Here is a 17,921-nt window from a genome sequence, read left to right as displayed (position 1 = left end):
ATGCAACATAAATTACACTACTTTGCTGTTACCAAGCACCACCTACAGAATAGATTTTATGCTTTTCAGAGAAACATTTCATCACTGACTTTATTTATCTAATTGGAAATGCAGAAAAATATGATTATGTTTGGAGTATTTTATTATTCAAAGTGACATTAATTGAAATATAAAGGGATAACCAGTCAAACCCTGCAAAAGAAATCACAAAATAACAAATGTCTTGAATGCATGTGGATTTATTCAATATAATTTTATATATAGTTACATATGATTTTTTAAATTAGTTTTTATTTTCTCAATATTCTGGCAAATACACATTGATCTAATGCTTCTTTTCTTCACAGTGCTTTACTAACAGGAACAATAATAATGAACTATAAATCAGCTTTAAACCATTACTGGTATCATAAAGTCATGATCTTGATTTAATAACTTCAGTTGTAATCAGTCTCCAATACAGATTCTGATTTACAGACTCCATTGGTCCTGCCAAGGCAGAAAGAAGGTGTGTGTGAAATATAAATTTAAGATTCAGGAGCGCTGAACGGTTTGATGACTTGGAGTCAAGTCAAATCAGAAAGCTGTGAAACATCTAGACCATAAAGATAAGGTGAAAAGAACAGGAGAGATTCACATGCTCTTAGTGCAGCTTAATGTGACACTCTAAACTGAGCAGACACACTCTGTACATGCACATATGTACATATATTTGTAGAAATACCCACAGGATTCTGTGTGTGCTGATGAATGGGGTAGGTTTGCTGATAACCTGTCCTCAGAATATTTGTATAAATGCATTACATAATTCTTTAGAACTATTCTTTAAATTTTGTTTTGACAATAAAATTTCTTACAGCATTTATCATTATGCCTACTATTAGTTTTCCCAAAGACTGGACATTGCACAGAAGGAAATCATTCTGACACACTTAAATAGAAGGTCTGTGAAGAAAAGGTAAAAATCCCTTTCCTTGTGTGTATTCCACTGGAAACATCCAAGGTCACATGTGATATGGCTCTGAGCAACGCGATCTAGTTGAAAATATTCTTACCATTGTGGGAGGGTTGGACTGAATGACCCTTAAATGTCCTTTTCCAACCCAAACCACTCTGTGATTCTATGATTCTATTTTTGCCTACAAGTTTGATTCTTCCCATTGTATAAAACCTGTGTAGAGTGGGAAGACTCTGAGGGATTGGTTGCACCCAGAAGAATATTTTGAGGCATCTGTCCAAGTCAAAACCAAGAGGAGAGGGATGCCTCTGAAGGAAACAAAACCCCAACCCTATAAACTGCAAACGGTCTTGTGGGAAATGAACAGAAGGGACTTAAGTTTGGGATAGTAATTTCTTATCTGAACTGATTTTGCTGTAACTATTCCTATTTCTATTTCTGTAAGATTTTTTAACTTGCAGGATTATGTTAGGTAATTCACAGCTATAAAAAATAAAACGTGTCATTTTGTTCAATCTAATTTTTACATACAGGCAGTGTTCATTGCTTGTCAAAGAGTGAATGTTGAGAGTGGTTGGCTTAGAGTTGCTCAGTCTGGATAGGCAAGTGCCTGTGATTTTCATTTAATTGATCCTTTCATAGTTTTGTCAGAAGGATTTGGGCCAGCTGTGATGTTACATTTGCATGGGTTTATGCAGGGATCAGCCAATCAGGCAAAATGTCACTAGGCTTAGCAATTGCCTCCTGGTTTGCATATTGCTTGTTGGCACATGGGATTCTCATCAGGGATTTCAGAGATTCCAGAGCAGATGTTTCTGATATCAGTGGGAAAATACTGTATTGTTGTTGCGGTGTGTTGCAATGTCCTGTTTTAAACTTCCAGTCCCTTCCCAGGTGTGCCTATCCCTTCTCCCTTCCCCCTCGCCCCTCGCTGAGTGTGCCCTGTCAATCAGGCTAACATACCAGCAAGGCGTCGTGTGATTGGTCCCTCAGGCCTGGGGGACATTGGCCCGTATAGGTGTCCCTAGTCCCTTGAGACCCTGCCCCTTCACCTGGTTGGTGGCTCACCTGTCCCCTCCCCTTCCCCTGCCCGAAGCTTAAAAGGTTAATGAGACCATGCGGCCTCCATTCTGTTGGAGGAATTGCCCCGGCTCAGACCTCTCTACCCGTGGAATAAACATCTGGATATAACCCTCCAGCAGAATCCACTCCTTCCTTCTCTTCACCATCGCCAGAAGCTCTCTCTCCTGAGGTAAACAGAGTCCTGACAAGCCTGGACTTGCGTCTGTGCCCCGCTGCACTCTCCAGCAGCCAAGGTATCTCTGGGGTAAAACACCACAGTGCTGCCTTTGGCCCAGCAGCGAGGGTCAGAACTGGCCCAGGCACCATCTAATTGGTTATATTGGGATTCCTATTCCAATATATTGTCACTTGCAAGTTTTATTATTTGTTAAAACAAAATATAGTGAGGAAGAAATGAGGAAGAGGTTATGAGGAAGATGCTATGAGCAAATATTCAGACCAAAGCTTTCCAAAGCCCATCCATATTAAATCAGTGCTTGGACTGAAGCTGGTTTTGCTCTACCTTCTCTCTCCTAACAAACCAGCAAGGTTTTCCATTCTCATCTAATTTTGCTGCAAAGAAACAAAGCCTCTTTGCTCAAACTTCACCTCTGCAATTCCTTCCCTCACAGGTGGCAAGAATTATCACTGTTTCAGCATTGTTTATTTACAAAAGTATAACAGTATCTTTCTCATTTCCCAGAAAGCAAGGAAAATCCTGACCCAAAAATACATGCCTCCAAGATAATCCATCCCAGCTGAAGATCTGCTAATACCTGAGGAGCCTTTTGGGAAATGTGCAGCACAAAGCTAGGAGTTCAGTTGGTGATTGTTTCTTTAAATAACTAAGATTTATATCAAGGGTAGTTATTTGGTTGGGTTTTTTTAATTAGCACAACAGTGACTGTATCCAGGGCTCTGGATTGCCTTTGCGGCCTAGAAGAATCCCTTCAGGAGGTTCTGTTTTCTCAAAAACCTAAATAATGCCCTATTTTAGGGATGTTCTTAACTAGGTGCAGTCTGCAGCTCTGAACAGTGCCTGGTTAATGACTTCTGAACCAACAGCCCCTTCATGCACTCTCTCTGACGGTACAGACGTGTCCTCTCTTTTTAGTGGTCTCAGGCCATTCACCACAAGAGTTAATGTACAGGCAAACACTAAACAGTTCATGTAACAGTAATTTAATATAAAACCTGATTGCTAAAAGCACTGGGCCACATCTCACAACTTTACTTAACAAGGGGCTATTTAGACAAAATAATTATGTGCTGCAATTCGAAACATCATGACAGAGGAATTTTAGGCACGGAGATCTGAAAATAGTAGAAAGCGTCACATGACCTAATTCTAAAAATCTGAAAGATCATAAGGTGTCTGGACAGGATGTTCCTGCATGGCTGATGTTCCTGCCATCAGTGAACTTCTGTCTTGTTGGATGTGTCACCAGGGCCCTCTTCTCTCTGACTCAGCCCTCTTACAGGCTGAACTGATACGCCAGAATCCACTCACAGCTGCCTGCAGGCACTGAATTTTAAAGTGATTTGGACACAAAGGTTTAATGTTGTCTAGGAGTTCATTATAAGTTGTAACAAAGTTGGCAAAGCTTTCTTCTACAGTCAAAGGAATCTGGGTGACTTCAGACATAACCAGCATAAGCAGAGTTCTCCGATTTACAGTGCTTTTAGAATAAGGTTATCTTTCTGAACTGAAAATAAATATCTGTTGATCTTTTATTTTATTTTGTTAGATTTCTTGCTCCTTCATCTAGATTACAAAGACAGGTCTGCATGGTAGGCCTAAATAGAAAGTTGCTTTTAAGCAGTGCTAGAGCATTATTTTCTGTCTCCATCAAAATGGTGGTGAAAACAGATTACTGATTTTTTTCCCAAAGCTCTCAGTAGCTCAGCTGTGCTGCAATGATTCAAATTAGCTTATTGATTCTTATCTAATAGTGGCTATTATATGTTATTTTGGGTTATCATTTCTTTATTTTGTCTTCTATTTTTTCATCAGTCACTAGTTGCAGATCTTCACACACCAGTTATTGGGGGAAAATGAAATTCCCTTTTTTACTGAAACTCTCTAAGCACTTCAGTGTAAGATAAGAATATACCATTAACATCTGGCCATCTTCCAATTTGGCTTCATAATATCTTTCAAAACTTATTTCTCAGTTCAGTAGTAGACATAAATTGGTTGAAGCAAAACTTATTTGACATATACCACTGGAAAGATAAATCAAATAAACAACTAAACCGATGCTAGTAATAGTCTTGTTATCTGAAACTCTTTTTCATATGACAGCATCTATCAAAATGTGTTAAAACACTAATGCCAGAAATCCCTATAGCATTTATATGCAGCAGCAGAAGCAGCAAAAAAAAAAAAAAAAATCAAGATCCTGTTCAAGACTTTGTAATCTTTCCCCTATGAAATTAAAAGGGTTGCTTTGCATCTAAACTGAGCTTGAATGTGAAGGAAAAATACAGGAAACAGCTACAGAACTGACAAAGAGAAGAGACTAGAACAAACCCTACCCTATTATTTTCGGAACCGTAATTATTTCCAAGGGATTGATGATGCACATGAGAAAGAACATTGCACCATTTACAATACAATACTTTTTATTACTGGATCATATTTGTGCTGAAACAGAGTTAAGAGCATTAATAACATCATCATTTTTTTCATTAATACAGTATGAACGTTGTGCAGTTTAACTGTTTCCAATAAAACAGTTTCACAGCAAGACTCTTAACACTGACAGAATTCTTTCCTAGGTCTTAGTGGATATTTGTAGACTGAAATCAACAAAGAAGAATAAAATATCATGGAGGCTCACTACTGACTGTAATCACAATCCTGAAGTGCAATCCCCAAGAGCTAAATATTTCAGCAAATGTAGAGGGTTCATGGTAACTTTCTCATTGTAAAATTTTCATTTTCCTTGTAACGTGTTTAAAATAGCACTAGGCTACAATTTTGGGGACAGGTCCCTGCTGCATCACAGGGAAAAAAATTAACATAAAAGGATATTGACGCATTGAGATAACTCCTTCTGGTGTTCTTGAACTGATGGTAGTAATTATTGGAAGATGTTGAGGATGATGGCCCTTCATTCTTCCAACCATATGTGAGAGACTGAAATGTTAAATGTTAGTGACTCCAAAACTCAGCCATTTGCAAAAGCAGCAGGCGCTCTGCTTAGGCCAGGGTTGCACACCCCAGCTGAAGGGGAGGAGGAGAGTTTGTGTGTGTGGTGGTGAAACCTCTGATCCACAAAGGACAGAGAGGGAGCACACTCACCACCCGGCCATGACCAACATAAAACAACCTTTATGTAGCAACAAGCTTGTATTTACTGGGAAAATATATAAACAGGTGCAGTACATCTGCAAAGACTTTTGCACAGTTACCATTTTGTAACATTTAATATTGAATTTTAATGCAACAGATACAGATGGCAAAATTAAATAAAAAACATGAAATAAAGGTCTATGATTTGCTCAAATTACTTATGAACATTTCCATTTGAGTCTTGTTATGCTGGTGCCAAGAAAATATCACAATGTCATTAAGTACTGAAATAACAGTGACATTTTGGGCAAGTCATGAATGATGTTTTACAGAGCACTTTGAACAGGCAGGGAAGCAGCTCCTTGTACATATCATTATCTCCTATTAGTAATGTGCCAATTTTGAAGGAGGAATATTCATTGCCATAGCAATAACTTGATGACAGTTTTCAAAAACATCCCACTAGGAAAGAAGGTGATGGAGGACTGGCCTGAAATCACCTATGTACCTTTAAAACCAAACCTCTCCAGTTAAATTAATGTAATGCAGCCCACAGCAACCACGAGTGTGGCTTTTCAGTTTTGAATGTATCTTGTCAGCCTGACTTTATTTTGCTTTTATCACAGTGGCTCATGATGAGGCAGGAAGCAAGGAGGAGGAAATTGTAACAAAGCTGGATGGTTAAAACTTATACAGAAGAGAAAGCTGAGAAAAGAGGAAAATGGAGAGGGGGTTGTTTGTCTTACAGAAAGAAGGAAGGACCTAAATATACTGGCAGCTGTGGATAAAAGGGGAAGAATGGGGCAGGATGATGAGCCGTGCACACACCTGTGAAAGCAAAGCTGTGATGAGGCAATGAGGAGCACAAGCAGGGGCAGTGCAGATCAGGATTACAAACGGGGTGGGGACTGAGGGGGAGGTATTTTCCCAGAAGTAGTCTTGTTTTTTCATCTTGGCAATATCTACACTCTCCCCTGAGGCCAAATTCACACCTATACTTGACATGTGAGAAAGACTCAGGCACAAGACAGGAAATATATTGTAAATGGAACCATATTTTGTATGAAAGGCAGTTCCTGACAGCAGAAAGGCAGCAGCCTCTCCATCAGTAATGAACAGCAGAAGGGCTCTTAAACCTCTTCACAAAGAATGCAGCTGATGAGACACCATCACCTACGGATGTGGCTTAAGTGTCACCTTGCACAATCCTCCAAGGCTGTTGGCCTAAATAAATTGATGTGTTTTATCTGTTAGGATATTTATTAAAAAAAAAACACAGAGCTTTCCCCCTTACCAGGACAGCACCATCAAAAAAAAAAAAATTGAAAAAAGCTCATGTTGAGTTTTCCTTCTCCTCAAGTCCAAGCTGTAATGTAAAGTTGGCAGTTGAGAAGCCCTCATAGTCTAAAGAGTGTCACCCAGACATATACCCAGCGAGGTAACATATTTTACAAAATTATTCTTTTCTGAATTTTCATTCTAAGCTCCCTTTCTTATAAGTGAAATTGCAAGGTCTTTTCTGTTCTTTTTTTTTGTGGTTTTTTTTTTTGTTTGTTTTTGTTTATTGGTTTGTTTGAAGTTTTTTGTTGTTTTGGTTTTTTATTATTATTTTGGGAAGGAGATGGAGGGTTGGCTACTTTGAATGCTGAAGCCAAAGTTCAGTATCTTTTACCTAAGAGCTACCAGCTGAATCAGCAATAGCTGAACCAGAGAAACAGAAAATATTTTCCGAGTGAAGCTCCTTTTGTGCCCCTTCCCTTCAGGTTCACCACATAAAATGTCTTTTTGTTTTTATCTGATGTAAATTCTCTCATACACATGAAGGGAATGCAAAGTGCAATCTAGATGGCAATGCTGAAAATACATTAATTATAGAGAATATAATGAGTGATATATATGTTGAGATACACATATCTTAGTTTCTTTGTCCAAATTCCTGCTATTTGCCCAGTAAAAAAGACATATTTCTGATATTTTTGTAGGCTTTCCCGGGAAGTCTATCACATTTTCCCTAGAGCTCTTCAATCCAGGATATGCTGAGAATGTACCTTGCCCTGTTCTGTCCCTCTAAGCCCTCTGGGTACATTCAGCAACATTTTGCAGCATCTGGACCCATGGAGAGTTTTCCCCCTGATAGCCTTTGCTTTATCCTCTGAAAGGTTGCTATGGGAACACAGTGAGGCACATCTGATAAGCCCTTACAGCATCACCCAACTGTTTTTAGGTCTAATAACTTCAGAAAGGCTTCAAAGGGTTGTCTGGAGATTTGTTTTGGTTGGAAAACAAAAGAAAAACAAACCTATGTATCAAATGCCAGTCATGGTCCTTTACAGCAAGGTATGTAACCAGATGGCAACTTATATCTCTGTCAACACAGCCTGTGGGGGAGACTTTAGCAAAGGAGAACTTAATAAAATATTTATCAGTCAGAAAGCTCACTTGATTCAGACAAATTGAGCTTAGAAAGGGCTCACTTCAAGCAGAATACTCATCTTTGTGGGAACGGACCAGCAGCATCACAGTAAATGACCAGTTCCATCACACATTAGCACAGACGGGGCTCTAGTAACACTGTGAAAAGTAAGCAGCTTTTGTACCCTCAAGAAAATTTCTTTGCATGCCAGAAAAAGTTTTTCAGGCATTTTGGTTGGGCTTTTGTTATGGGGAAGGGGTAGAGAAATCTCATGTGGAACACACTCCTAGATTTTACAATTTTCTCCTCAGCAAGGTTTTTGGCCGTGTTGACATAGTTGATAAACCTAGCACTGTTCAATCCACACTTTTTTGCTTATGATGACACAATCTGTTCATGATGTAGAGTCATGTTGTTATCTCTAAAGGAAACATTTTTATTTGTCCTGATTTTCTGTATTTTTAGTAGTTTAAAAATATTTTTATATTCAGAAGACACACAGTACCGCAGTTTTCTTAGAGCATATCCCATTCCAACCTGCTCTGAGAACAGAAGAAGCACTGAACACTGAGAACATAAAGAGTTTCTGTTCAAACACATAAATAAATTTTATCCAAAAAGCCAAGAAAAATACAATTAAACCAAATTGGCAGCAAAGTAAGATTAGCTAATTGAGGATGTAATTCTTAATACTATTACTGTGAGTACAGTTCACATCCTTGAAGTTTTATTGCATCAGTTTAAGGGATTGTTGTTGCTGTGACATAAAATTAACCATTCTAATTTGCTCTGGGATGAGACAAAGCTTGCAGAACACCACTTAGTGCCAACTGCATTTCTTTCCCTACATCAACAGGAAAACATTCTTTTTCTCCTGGGTATTGTGCTGCGTGATTGGAGTATACGGAGGAGAGGATAGTTTAATTTGAAGACCATGCTGATAAGAACCAGCCATTCCAGAATTTTAAACATGCCTCAAAACATAGTCTCAAGTTGGGGCAAATGCTGGGAAAAGTTTGGAGTAGAGCCCAGTCCTGCTGTTTTCCAGTTATTCCCTATTAGGGAAAGGTTAACAAGGGCTATGTTGCAAAGGAACATAAATTAGAGCGGATTAAGGTTCCCCTGAGTCCTCTGATAAGAGTCAGGGCTGGATCTGTAATGTAGGAAACACACAGCTATCCAAACACGAGCTTTGTTCCCTTCTGTCTGATGATGAACACATCTTGGAGGTAAGGACACTATAACAAAGTTCTAAATAAACATCAGACTTAACTGCCCAGGTGCCTGCTTGCACATTGTGCCCCATGCAATTGTCACACCATTTCCCTCACACTGCTCCATGTCATCCACACTAGCTTGAATTAAAAGCCTTTTTCTGAAACTGTAAGTTTTAGTCTTTAGGAAATACTATGGGCTAAATCGGGGTATTTGTCAGAAAGCTCCTGAAACTTCTTAAGCCAACTAATTCTCCTTCTTCTACAAAATCACCTGCTCCTTTTCAGTATTGTAGACCATCTGGAGGTTTCTCCTTCTCCCATAAATATCTGTGAGAGGAAGTTTGAACTCTTGTTGAGTCAAGAGCAAAGAAACAAGTAAGCTAAGCCATTCATAACTCATTTCCTCTGCTCTTAAGAGAAATACATATTCATGCTCTTGCTTTATTTAATGGAGGAATCATTCAGAGCAAAACATAAAGCCCAGGCTCACTAAGCATGGCCATTTTTTCCAGAGTTACCCTTATAACCTTCCCTCTGGAGAAAAAATGGTGCCATCTACATGTAGTAAGATATTGCAGTTAAATAGAGATCCCTATCTCTATTTCATAAATCAGCTTTCAGCAAGCCTTTTCTATTAATAAATTTGGCAGCTTTCATACTAATAATACCAAAAAAAGTTCCTGAAAAATTACCATGATTTATTCAACACAGTTACATAGAAAAAAAAAGCCTGACCAATGGACTTCTGTTGACAGACCTTGTGAATTAGGAGGGATACCAGACACCACCCTGAATGAAGGATTCCACATAAAACAGATACCATGACAAAGGTACCCAAACCATGGTGTCATGTACTTTTGTTTCACATGCTCTTTCTCTTACAATCTATAAGCAACACATGGAATTCACACAGATGAATTTTTGGCAAAAAACAAAGTTGACTACATGCCAATCAACAGATTTATTCAGATAGGCAGGGTGTCAGGACTGCAACGTGTTTTCTCACATAGTGCAAGAGCTGTTTCAAAGGTAAAGGAAGTACATGCAGTGACAGCATGATGGAGAAATCAGTAAGCAATTGGTAAGTCTGAGGAAAAATCTTTAAATTAGCTTGGAAAAAAAGAAAGGATGATGAAGGACAGGACCTGGCATTGCTGTGTGAGATCAGGCAGCTGACAGAGGCAGGAGTGGAGTGAGGCTCAGTGTGCAGCTGTCTGCTCCTATGTGCAGCTATGGCAATCCCACTGTTCCTCTTTGGTGATTTAAGAGCCTCTGAGAGGCTTTCCTCTGGGGGGAAGAACAACTCCCAAGCAATTAAAACCAAAAAAACAGTACTTTTTTCCTGGGAATCCATAAACCAGTCTTGCCAGATTGCTCTACTTGTACCCTCTGTGAAAGCTGTCACTTGTCTCTGTATCTGTTTGATGCTTGGCCAGATTCCTCTCTGCCTTCAAATCCTCTTTTCACAAAATCATTTCTGCAGATTCGAATAGTCCTTTGCAAGAGTAAAAAAACTACAGACCAAGCACATATATTTGGTGTGTACTGTACCTAGCTGCATATCTACTCCTGATATCTACTCAGTCTCAAAATCTCTCACTGGGTTATTTCAGCTTTGACATTGGTTGGGCTCTGAACACCTTAATAGTTAAATAATGGGTTAGAAATTATTTTGGAAGATGCCAACTTGCTGGTAACCTTACCACAATGAAGACTTAAGAATTTCCAAGTCTAAGCAGTCTGCCTGCATGCCTTTTAAAGGATACACCAGCATTTGAATTGCTCTCTGTGATCTATGGGACTTGTAGTAAAATCAGAGCACTCATTTTTCAGGTTTATGCCAAGCACACAAATCCCTAGAATTCTGAGGATGTTCATCACAGAACCAATCTAATTATGATAGCTAGCAGACATTACAACAGGGTAGGACAGTGCTTATGTATTGATTCTGGAGAAATGGAAGGAAGGACTGCACTTTTCAGCATGTATCAGAGTCTAGAGATCTGGAGATTTTAAAAGCCCAGAACAGGGATTCTTAGGAATGAAAAAGTCAGAGGTATTGATGTGGGAAAAGATTTGGTCACAACAAAATCTAGACAGTGACAGGCATGATAACATGGAGACTGAAAGGTTAGCTCACAAGAGACAAAATGTAGAAAGTGAGAGAAGAGTACAAACTCTGAATGAGGCATAAGAGTAAAAAAGAGTGTAGGGGATGGGGGGGAGGAAATCAAGGAAATTCAGTGGTGTATATGTGGGTATTGCACCTGATCTGGGAAAACTAAAGATATAATTCTCAGAATTTCAGGATCTATATTATCTATGTACTCCTATACTCATGAGCTGCATTGATAATATCTTAGGGCCAGATGGAAACACTCAGAAAATATTTTGTTGAATGCTTCTTGTTGAATCAAACTGATTAAAGATCACTATTTACCCTAAGTGGAAATTAAAAAAGTCCAAATATACAGACACACATTCCCTTGCTACTCATTAGCAAAACACAAAAGAAAGAGAGAGAAAATTTAATCAGAGAAAGTCTGTATGCCTCCACAGTAATTTGAAATTGTTTTTCCTGGTGAAATTCTCATATAGTAGGGTTTCTCTCCTGTGAGAATAAACCCGATGCTTGTGGTTGAAATGGAATGACAAAAGTCAGAGGGTTCACAAAAACCTAGCAATTTTTATTAGCAGATTGTACACATGGCATGAAAATTAGTATGTAAATATCAATATAGCGTAAACTTACAGCCTAAACACACAGTGGTGGATTTTGAGTAAGGGGTAGTCTGGGAGAGGGAGAGGGAGAGGGAGAGAGAAAAGGAGAGAGGAAGGATCCCCAGTCCTGGCTCCAGTATTTTTCCAGCTGAAGAGCTGTCCAGAGTCCTGTGGGCACTACCCTGGCTCTGTGTGGAGTTACCTTTTTATAGATGAGTTTTCTCCACCCTGGAGCTGAATTTCTCGACTTCTATATAAATTAATTATCATGTGTGGTTTATTCTTCTAAACCTTTCTGGAAATGGGTCAGAGGTCTTCAAGGGTCTTTGGTGGCCTTGATTTCCTTCCCCTGTCCCTACTGTGGTGGCCTTTAGCTGTCAGTCCCTGCCTACTTCTCTAAGCTGTATCCTTGTGCTTGTGCTGCAGTGTGCTGTGGTTATCTCCAGGAGCCAGAACAGGACCTTTGTCCCAGGACAGCGCTGCCCTATCTCTGTAAGGCCCCCTTCTCCAGCCACATCCTTCACTTTTCCACAGCTTGCTCTGGAAAAATAAATCTTGGTTCTCTCCAGAGCTATCTGTGCTTTGAGACACACATTTTAGCCCCTTATCTTCTGGGATTCTACATAAACCAATGTCTTTAAAGTCAGTTTTACTGACTTTATTTGTCCCTCTTAAGATGTTCATTGCTCATTCATTTGGTGGTTACTTCTGCTAAAAAATGAATTATTTCCTTTTATAAGATTATGTATAATAGGGTTCTGTACCATAAATCTGAAAGTTATGCTCAAATCACTTCTTGGACAAAATGACCTACGGGTGGGAAGCAGGGTGAGCACTGTGATTCAGATCATGTGTTTTGGCAAGAGATAACCTGCCTGAGATTAATAGGGCAGCACATAGCATAATCAAACTATATTCCCACTATTGGATTGCTTCCTGAATTTTCACTGTGTTCCATAGAAAAAGCAAAACATCTTTTCAGAAAACACTTTGACAGAAGGATCAGAATTCACCATTTTTACTTTTTTTTTTTAAATGAGTGTAAGCTGGTCTTTCCTGCACTTAGTAACTCTGTAACTCAAGTTACCTTTTCACAAACCAAACCTATTATTCTGTTTTGTTTACAGGAAGTCCACAAGTGAAGGATGTTCAAAAACTTAAAAGCTGATTGTTGTCACACCAACTCAGTTATAAAAGAGCGGCCATGGTACTTCAGCATCTACAGAAGGAAAGCAAGAATGAGGGGAAACTTTGCAGCTTGCCTACTGGTTTGCCCACTGTAGGGTGAGGTACTGTCATTCCCTAAATTTAGCCTAACTTCATAATAGCCTGGTAGAGTGGGAGGACTTTTACCAGATAACAAAATATTCTCAGACCTTGCTGCTTGTTACTCTCCCCGTGACAATATTTATTAAATTGACTGTATTAGGCCATTTCATATAGTCAAAAGCAAAACACATGCAGTGTCATGGCATAAAATTGTGTCATTCTGAAGTTATTGTGTCCATCTTATGATCCATGATATATTGAAAGTATATTAACAAGGAGCAATAAATTCTGTAAATTTCTGCCTAAAATTTTTACTCATTATCTTGGCTGTTCGTTTTTTTATCCTGCCAAGCCAACAGTGATAACCTGTAAGTGTCAAATGTATTTTGTACACTGTAAAACAGACATTTAATGTCTTGAAAGTAAAAATTAATAATATACATAAAATGCATGATCAGTAACTTCTTTACATGTATTCCTTAAAAATAGGTTTTTCAAAGAATTGTATGAGCACAGTCAATTAACCAGAACTTTTTTGCTAGATACCACCCATGATGCTTTCATTGTAAAGGGCATTTGATTGGAATAGAGACACATACAATGGGATACATATATTCTATTAAACATTCAAGTGATTATTCAGAGAGAAATGAAGTGCTTATTTCCTTCATGCTTATTTCCTTCATTTTTTTGCTGAGTGAACACTAACCACCTTTTTGATGGTATATTCTTATTTATTAAATGCCACTCTATATCTCTGTGGAACAATAACAAACTTTCTGGCAGAATAAATAAAAATCCTTAAATTAATGGGGAGTGACAGTACATACACCCCAAGGATTTCAGTTCCGTGTCACAAAAAGAGTAAATCTCTATGTGTGTGTGTATCCATACTCTCTCTGTCTATTTTGTGATTCTGTTCAGATCCCAATATGTCAATTTTTTATTTACCTTGAATAATAAACCATGGCTTGAGTTATAAGAGTTGCAAGCAGAACCCTTTAAATTTATAAATTCTATTTTCCTTTTATATTATTTTCTGTAGCTAAAAATATGTAGATTAGAAAAAGCAGTAATATGCACATCAATCTAAATATTTCAATATTTTCCCATGCCCTTAGAAATTCATTTTGTATACACAAATGAGAACAATAAAACTGGAAGGTGACTATCAATACAATACTCTCTAAACTACTAGAGCAGGAAAACAGAGCTAGGAAATTCTGCCTAGAAGTGCACATGCAACACCATCAGTCTCTCCTGAGGACCAGATGCAGTACAAATAAAATCCTGTAATTATTTTCCTGCAGAGTGATATCAAGTACTTTAGAGAAGGCATCAGTGCTGCTGGTAATAGCAAGCACGTAGTAAGCACCATGGCAAGGAACATTTTTCAGGGACAAGCTCCTACCTCTGCACAGTCATGTGTAATGGATTCCTGGAATGCTGAAATTGAGGGGTATATGGGCTGCTTTCTGCACCAAGTCAGCCTGATGAATTAGCAAGCTGGTTCTACTTCCATTTTCTTTGGAAAAATTACAAATTTGCTTTATTCTTCAGGAAACTAGATCTAGTGACTCCCAGGACTCTTAAAATTATCTCAATAATGTGGCATTATGTGAATAGCCACTAACCCCCCCTCCCTCCAGAGTAACAGGAAAGGGCTTCTGCTGCTTTCAACTGAGGAAAATAATCATTTCCCATTTGCACTGTAGGAGTAAAGTTATGAAGCAGAAAAAAAGAAAATTATATGGTAACTGCTGTCAGAGCTGAAAGGGATGAAAAAGAGTCATAAATTCTCAGGGATTAGTGTCCTTCGTGTCACTGGCCTTTCCTAAGACTTGGCTTTGGTTTCTAAGGCAAGATCTACTCAGGTAGCCCTGGTGGTGCAGAGGGAGGCAGTAGCAGCTTTCAGACTGTGGCTTAAGAAAGAAATTCTTCACTTCATCCTCCTGCCTCTCCACCTTAACGTTGTTAAGCCCATATTTGTTCTGCCTTGTCTGAATGAGAACTTCACATCAGGTCTTCGTGATCCTGTCTCCAGATGTGTTTACCCTTGACCATCCATCCAAACATTGCAGAACATTTGGCTTTGTCTGCCAAATAAGCCTTTGAATGTGATTATATACAGACACACTAAAAATCCTTGCTTCTTTTGTCTTACTTTTTCAGGAAGCTTAAAGGCTACAACTTAAAAATATTTTATTCCCTGAATGGCTTCAAATCTTGTAAACATTTTCAACAATGCAGTATTTACCACGATGTGTTTTTCATTGTTTAATTATTCTTAATTTGAGGGCAGTCATACTCTCTGTTTTTCTTATACCCAAAGTCCAGTTCACCTCCTGTTAAATCACAAGATTCAGGATGGCTGCAAGCAGTTCAGGTTTCTCTTAATTTAGTGTTTTCATTTGTTCTATTTCGTATTGCAAATTGAACAATTTTATTGACTGAAGTACAATTCCTCTAAAGTGTTTTCTTCTAATTAATATAAATAGCAAGTAAGTAGTTCAATAATTAATTCTGGTTTTTCGGAATTCCTTGTTTTCACTTGTTGCTGTGAACTGAGTCTTCATGCTAAGAAATTTTTATTTTAAAACCAAAAAAAATCCCAGAATTCCTGTTCAGATTTTACTTTTTAATCCAACCAGAAATATAACAGCTATTACAAAATCTCTGCTCATTAATGGAAATTGTCTATATTTGTAATTATTACTTGTGTTTTTTAGTTTTTAAGTAAGATTAACCTGATTAACCCTGACTCTGGTGGTTTGTATCTTTCTTTACAGGCAGCCTAAACTCATCCAAGGGTAATTTATTGATTGAAGTCATGACAGAGATTAATGAAGTTCAGTACCTCTCACATGAGATAATCTTTTTACTGCTGACAGATTTTCAATAACATCTTTACTATCAGATTTTCCTGCCTTTTTAAAAAATCCTCAATTTCCCTTCTGATGCTACACAGACTGTTTTATTTCTTAGGCAGTGGGAACAAGCTGGATTCTTTGATGAAAATCATCAGCTGCATTGAGGAGTAGTCCTGCTGCCTCACTCCTGAATGTGCTCCTTCAAGCAGTAAAAGATGTTGGAACAGTGACTCCTTACATTGTGCTTATTTGGTTTTGTAACCTTCATCGTGTCAAATCTGTGTTTCCTACTCTTGTCAGCCATGCACACACATTAACTCCTGCAATGTTTTGAGGTCCACATTTCCATAGGTGCCTCTGATATTTAAGCATGACAATCATACAATAAGTGTGTCCTAAAGTCACTAAATATGTTTCATTCAGTAGGATTTAGGCAGCATATTTTTTTCCTCAGTGGGATGTAGGGTCCAAAGTTTTTGAGAAGAATTTACAAATCCAGAAAGATAAATATCATTTAGCCTTTGGGTGTTTAATCAGTGATCACTGTGATGGCTACAAATTATTTCATATATCCTGTAGTCTAACTAAATAATTCTGGCACATTTTTTTTTTTTTTTTAAATCTTGCATTCAATTTCTTCATTAAAGTGTATGTATGTGCATATATTTACATATATGCACGTGCATATACATTATACATGTACTTACATATATATACACATATATATAAATAAGGTATATCTATAAATAAAAGTATTGTGTTAAATGAAGACATTTAACACAATACTTTTGGGGTCCAGCTGAGAACCAAAATTCACTTCTAGCAGTAGTCACCCCTCACAAGGAGTGGCTAATGACCACCTTGGTAGTCAGAATCAAGTGGATGTCTTCCAATGTCTAACACTTAATTGATGTGTTTCATAAGCATTTTGATCCTCAGAGTCTGAAAAGAAAAATATTTATTTAACATGAGAAGCACATGAGGAATGCTGAAATAGGTACTGCACTCAAACTAGTCAGAGGTATGAATATGTGGGTGGCTGTGCCAAAAATCTGCTTCTAGCTCTGGATTCACATTCCTTCTACAAAAACTAAAAGTTATTAAATGGATAGACTGCTGGATATTTTGTCTTCTCAAATATTATATTTATTAAGGCTTTCATCTATGACAGTGATTTTAAAATTTAAACAGAAATGTAAGTAGAGTCAATTTTGAAATTTGGCCAAAAGTTCTTTCTTATATGACAAAGCTGAGAAGCTTTTCTTTTCTCTCTCCTGAGGAATATGTAGATCTGGTAAATCTTGAGATATATTTATACATGAAGTGGAAAGCTGAGGACTTATTATTATCTCATTGGAATACTTTGAAATTTCCAATTTTTTAACTTTAAATTCATATTAGATTATAAGCACTTCAGATATTTATATAATATTGAACAGGTGATACTAAATGCAAGAATTATATTTAAATAGGCTTACTTTCAAGATTAAAGAGATTTCCTTCTGTATCTATTTTTCCCTGGAGTGTTTTCTATTAAATGCAGAGTGTTAAAGAGTGAGGTGGAAATGGTAAGATATCACAAGGATATCTCCTTGGAAAGGAGATTCACAAATTCTCACAGACTTCTCTGACAATAATCTTCTCAGAATTCACTTTTTCTAATCTTCTTTCAGAAGTCCATGCCAGTAAATTAAAAAAGATTTTTTAAGTTTAAGGCTTATTTTAAAAATACACCTTATGATTGAGATGTACCTAACTCCTTAGCAAATGAAAAATGTTCTGTGGTCTATTATTCTTTCTGTTCAAACAAAATGGTTTCACATAAGTCATATTTAATAATAGCATAATTAGATAATAATGGCATAATTATGTTGCATATACCAGCAAATAGCAATTAATAACATGGTAATTATTATTGTCAGACAAATTATTAGGCTACTTTAGGTAAAAGCAAAAAGTAATTCAGTTCATTTTATCAGTAGAAATGAAACAATTCTACTGCAAGGGAAATTCAACATCACGTATATAATGCTCTTTAGATACGTGAAATATGAACAAAGGATACAGCAATTCTGCTGTAGAAAGCTCTTCTAAATGCAACTTATGATTTATT

Source organism: Zonotrichia albicollis, chromosome 1, assembly GCF_047830755.1.
Source record: "Zonotrichia albicollis isolate bZonAlb1 chromosome 1, bZonAlb1.hap1, whole genome shotgun sequence".
NCBI classification, from domain to species: domain Eukaryota; kingdom Metazoa; phylum Chordata; class Aves; order Passeriformes; family Passerellidae; genus Zonotrichia; species Zonotrichia albicollis.
The sequence above is the reverse complement of the archived record's forward strand: the minus strand, read 5'-3'. Positions refer to the sequence as shown.